The 6,000-nt window shown below is 40.6% G+C and overlaps 1 long non-coding RNA gene across 1 annotated transcript; it reads right to left on the reverse strand.

The window, feature by feature from the left end:
- Positions 1 to 22: 22 nt before the first annotated feature.
- On the reverse strand, positions 23 to 3,998 carry LOC108701708. The gene is made up of 2 exons (XR_001933212.2): positions 3,409 to 3,998; positions 23 to 1,801 (listed from the first exon to the last, which is right to left on the reverse strand). It is a non-coding gene; the product is annotated as an uncharacterized LOC108701708 (long non-coding RNA).
- Positions 3,999 to 6,000: the final 2,002 nt, after the last annotated feature.

The raw sequence follows: 6,000 nt of genomic DNA on the forward strand, positions 1-6,000 counted from the left end.
CACAGAGAATATCAGCCAAGACTTGGTTTTACAGAGAGAAATGAAAGATTTAATGGAGAATTAAAGGTTCACCAAGAGAAATATAGTCAGAAAACAGGTGTACACAGAGGAATGCAGAATGGAACAGGTGGGAGACTTCGAGAGAAATGCAGAGTTGAATGAGAAACAGGCTTCCGGAGAGGAATGCAGAATATTATATATGAGCATTACAGAGAGCAGAGCACAAGCTTACAGAGAGAAGAATATAACAGAGCCTTGCAGAGGGACACGCAGAATATATTATAGCATTACAGAGAGAAATGCAGAATATATCAGGAGATAAAGAGTCTCAGCTGGAAATGGATGTACAGATAGAGAGAGAAGATCCTCAGAGGAGAGCAGACATGAGGAAGGTTAGCGGTGATGATGGCAGGGCAGTTGTATGCTAAACTCAACTGTATACTTGATTTATATACATACAGAATCCTTTCTTCCTCCCTTCCATCAAAAAAGTGAGTAATGCTAATACACCTAGACCTCAAACAGTGACTTAGTCTTCACATGTGGCACCCTAGCACACACAAGTGTTGGTTAGACACCATAGACAAAGCAAGTGGACATATATATATGTGTGTGTGTGGGTGTGTGTGTCTACAATGTCCTGCCTACATCGTATGTGCACAATGTGCTGTTGGTTGAATTGTATCACCTTTCTTCTACAAGACATCTTGAGCTCTACTGAGCTCTACTGACTGATCTGCTATGGGCTGAACCTCAGCACCTTGGTTTTACAAGACATCTTATGCTATACTGTATGCTCTGCTATGGGCTGAACTGTATTGTCTTCCTTCTACAAGACATTTAAGCTCCATCTTCTGATCTACTATGGACTGAACCATAGCACCTTAATTCTATAAGACATCTTATGCTACACTGTATGATCTACTATGAGCTGAATTGTATCCTCTTCCTTCTACCAGATATCTTGAGCTACACCTTATGATCTGTGATGGGCTGAACCATAGCACCTTAATTGTACAAGACATCTTATGATCTGCTATGGGCTGAACCTTAGCACCTTTATTCTAGAAGACATCTTATGCTACACTGTATGATCTACTATGAGCTGAATTGTATCCTCTTCCTTCTACCAGATATCTTGAGCTACACCTTATGATCTGTGATGGGCTGAACCTTAGCACCTTAATTGTACAAGACATCTTATGATCTGCTATGGGCTGAACCTTAGCACCTTTATTCTAGAAGACATCTTATGCTACACTGTATGATCTGCTATGTGCTGAATTGTATCCTCTTTCTTCTACCAGATATCTTGAGCTACATATGAGAAGGGCTGAACCATAGCACCTTAGTTCTACAAGATATCTTATGATCTGCTACGGGCTGAACCTTAGCACCTTGATTCTAGTAGACATTTTGAGTTCTATTGTATAATTTGCTATGGGCAGAACTGTATCATCGTCTACCATATATCTTGAGCTACATCATACGATCTGCAATGGGCTGAAACTTAGTAGCTTATTTCTTATGCTACACTGTATGATCTGCTATGGGTTGAATTGTATCACTTTACTTCTACAAGACATCTTCAGCTACATCATGTAATCTGCTATGTGCTGCACTGTATCAACTTCCTTCTACCAGATATATTGAGCTACACCATATGATCTGCTATGGGCTAAACCTTAGCACCTTCATTCAACCTTGGGCTGGAGAGTGTTGGCTAATCACTGCTTTCCGTTTCCTCTCAGAAATGATGCATTTACCAGAAATAAAATAGGCAACAGCTTCCTTGCAGTACCTAGAAGACAAGAAAAAACAAAATAAGCACATGAATAAGAGAAAATGAAATGAAAATCTAATATATTTGCCTTCATTCAGCTTAGATTTTGAGATTCTAATATTTCCCATATAACACAGTATCACATCCTAGTAACCTTCTCTGTGCCTATGCATTATAAAACTCATATCAAAAAAGGGATGTATCAAGCACGCTGGGTTTTATGCCATGTTTTTAATTCCCTAGTGCAGGGTGCCCTTGTAAAATATAAAGGGGAATAGATAATGCAGCTGTTACCGACCTTCCAGCAACTGCACCTAATAAATCAGACATTTAAGAACCACGTCATCAACCTACCCAGCCATGCCCAGTTCTGCCCTAATCGACCTGAAAACCACTTTCTGGATAGACCTACCCCTTCTGGAGTGCACCATTCAGGAGTGTGCTGGCTTAATGAAGATAGGACAGCTGAAGGGTATGCTGTTGTTGAACTCTTAACTCTAACCAGGTTTTTAAGGGTCTTACAACATAATTATTTTAGGGTCTGATATTTGTAAAAAAATATTGTTTCACAACCATATAGTGAAATGTCTTATCAATCAGGGCCCTGTTAATTAGCCTTTATACTCCTACACCCCCATTTTCCCTGGAGCCATTTAGTTTGGTACACCTGTTGCTTGGTCTCCATCAGTTTGGCTGACTGTAGTAGGTATCTCAAAAAATTGTTTAGGAATACACACGGGAAAAGTGTAAATTAACTTTTAGGTGGGGGGATAGGCGTCCTGTGGTCATACAAGTACTGTTAAGCTACAACTCCCATCATCTCATCTAAAGCATATAAGTGAGTACAAGAGCAAACATCACAAGTTTTCAGCTAAAACTCTTGGCTGATCTGGCTGGTTAAACAAATTGGTGTAGCAGACAGCGCCATCAAAGATTTCTGTCAAAAAGCCAGTTACTGTCCAGATCATAAAGCCAAAAAATAGCAAAATAAAGGCTTTTTAACAGAAATCTTTGATGGTGCTGTCTGCTACAGTTTGTTTGGATATTCAAAGTCGGTTGGAGTGGACACTGAATGACGTGCACCTGATTATCAATAAGAAATTGGAGTTCCTGGTGAGTGCTGGCTTAATTGCATTTTTATAAACAAATTGATGCATTGTAGAGGCAATTTGGAGACATGCTATAAGAAATACAGACTCATTGTCATTTGCAGGCAGTTGCAGTTGACAGCTAACTCCATGATTGAAATAATATGTAATATATAATAAGCCCGCTACTATGGCATGACAAGATCATTACCCTTCTGGTGACATGGAGCTGGTTGATGTATCTCAGCTTGCTAGACTGTAGATACTAATTGGCATGAACCATCAGCTACAGACTGCAGACAACGTGCTTGTGCAATGTACAGATCACAGTGTGTGAGTAAGTAAGTTATATAAGTTCCTTGTGCAAGAGCAATGATGCACAGAGCATGTCCAGATGTTCTGCCCACAGCATTTCTTTCCATGTTGCAATTGCAAAGTAATAACAACCCCAGTACCCACCTAGTGCCATTCCATGGAAAAATGAATAAGTAATTAGTGTACAGAAGACACAACTTCATACTAAAGTGATTTACTCACATGAGTCAGATGTGGGAGAAGAAGGGAATGGCTCTCCAGTCCATGAGCATCCATCGAGTAGTGACTGCAAGCTCAGCCAGCTCTTATATGACCCACACTTGGCGATATGTCCCCTTATCAATGCTCCTCTCTATCTGCCCTAGGACACAGGTTCTCAGCTTATCACAGCTGACATAGACCAGAGGCATGCACAGCCTACTTGGGATTTTTTTTTAGAAAGTGATTTGTTACAACAGCTGCACCCCCCAGGAGCTCACAGAATTAGGAGTGAAACCTGTTCTCCCCCCTTAACACTTACAGTATTGATGTTGTCACTTGCCTTCACATGTAAATAAGTCTTATTGGGCTTCTGTTGTTTATGCCCTGACCTTGAGAGCTCACATTCACCCAACCAGTGTGAATAATGGCCCGGATCCCTGAATTATTGTCATTGCTTCAGCCAGTACATTAGGTTACTTGGTCTGAGGCAACATTTTCTGGAACAACATTAGCCTACTATTCCCATTACTAGTTTAGGCACTGTCTCTACTTACTATACCTGCTATACCACAGCCACAGTACCTTCCCAAAGACTATTATCCCCACTTTTATTATAGGCACCATCTCTCCCTACTATACCTGCTATCCCACAGTCACACTCCCTTCCCAGAGATTATTATCCCATTGTTACTATAGGCACCATCTCTCCCTACTATACCTGTTATCCCACAGTCACACTCCCTTCCCAGAGACTATTATCCACTGTTACTATAGACACCATCTCTCCCTACTGTACCTGCTATCCCACAGTCACACTACCTTCCCAGAGACTATTATCCCACTGTTACTATAGGCACCATCTCTCCCTACTATACCTGCTATCCCACAGTCACACTCCCTTCCCAGAGACTATTATCCCACTGTTACTATAGGCACCATCTCTCCCTACTATACCTGCTATACCACAGCAACATTGCCTTCCCAGAGGCTATCCCCACTCCTACTATAGGCACCATCTCTCCCTACTATACCTGCTATCTCACAGTCACACTCCCTTCCCAGAAACCTTTATCCCACTGTTACTAAAGGCAACATCTCCCCCTACTATACCTGCTATCCCACAGCCATAGTCACTTCCCAGAGGCTATTATTCCCACTCCTACTATAGGCACCACCTCTCCCTACTATACCTGCTATCCCACAGTCACACTCCCTTCCCAGAGACTATTATCCCACTGTTATCCCACTGTTTAATTTACATCTGGTTCAGGCTAAGTTGCTCTTTTACTATTTGGTTTCAAATCCTAGTGCAGAGGGTGGGGATACCTACAATATGTGCAGTACACAGAAGTGATTTCAGGGCTGTCTGGGGATAAACCATTAAGATATTTATTGCCTGGTTAACTGGCAGCACAAAGTATCTTAAGATAATTTTTTTAGACGTGTATGTTTTCTCTGTAAAACCGCCATATCCAGAAATGCTTTAGCAATGACTGCAGATTCCAAGATTCACAGCAGATTTATGGCTACAGATTCCAAGCTAGAATATTTGCAATACGCCAACTGATTTATTTAATTTAAGATGTAAAATAACTACCATATGCTGAAAAAGCACTTTAGCTTTACTTTAGGTCCCAAGGGCAAACTGTTGTTGAAGATTTGTAACAACCTTTTATAACTGCAGTTGTTTAAAGGGGTGTTTTACCTGTAAGTTAACTTTTAGTATGTTATAGAATGGCCAATTCTAAGCAACTCTTCAATTGGTCTTCATTATTTATCTTTTTTATAGTTTTACAGTTTTTTTTTAATCTTTTGCCTTCTTCTTCTTCTGACTCTTTCCAGCTTTCAAATGGGGGTCACTGACCCCATCTAAAAGTCAAATGCTCTGTAAAGCTACAAATGTATCATTATTGCTACTTTTTATTACTCATCTTTCTATTTAGGCCTCTCCTATTCATATTCCAGTCTATTATTCAAATGAATGCATGGTTGCTAGGGTAATTTGGCTGAAATTATAAACTGGAGAGCTGCTGAATAAAATGCCAAATAACTCAAAAACCACCAATAATAAATCTGTCAGTCATGGGAAATACAAGGGATTGTGGGAATTAAAGTAAAGTAGTCAAGGCCAGCAGCGTATAAAGGGAGAGATGGATACTGCATAGCAATTATGTTTAAAATTTTCAGAGGCAGAAGGGGCTGGAGAGGGGAAACCATACAGCAGACCCCACAATGACCCAGGCCCCCATCCCAAGTCCCCCGAGCCTCTGTATCCGCCTGCAGTTTCTAGCAGCCATTTTTAGAGTGTAAAAAGACAAATCATAGAGCCCTGTAGTCAGATATCATCCTGGTTTGCTTTGACTCCACATGCCAGAATTTCTATATCCTTTATAATTTTAAACATAATTGCTATGCCGTATCCATCTGTCCCCCATCCCCCAAGCCCCTGTAGCTGCCTGCACTTTCTAGCAGCCATTTTGAGAGTGTAAACAAGACAAATCATAGAGCCCTGTGGTAAGATATCATCCTGGTTTGTTAATCTGTCTTCACATGCCAGAATTTATATATTCTTTATAACTTTAAACATAATTGCTATGCAGTATCCATCTGTCC

Source organism: Xenopus laevis, chromosome 9_10L, assembly GCF_017654675.1.
Source record: "Xenopus laevis strain J_2021 chromosome 9_10L, Xenopus_laevis_v10.1, whole genome shotgun sequence".
Taxonomy (NCBI): Eukaryota; Metazoa; Chordata; class Amphibia; order Anura; family Pipidae; genus Xenopus; species Xenopus laevis.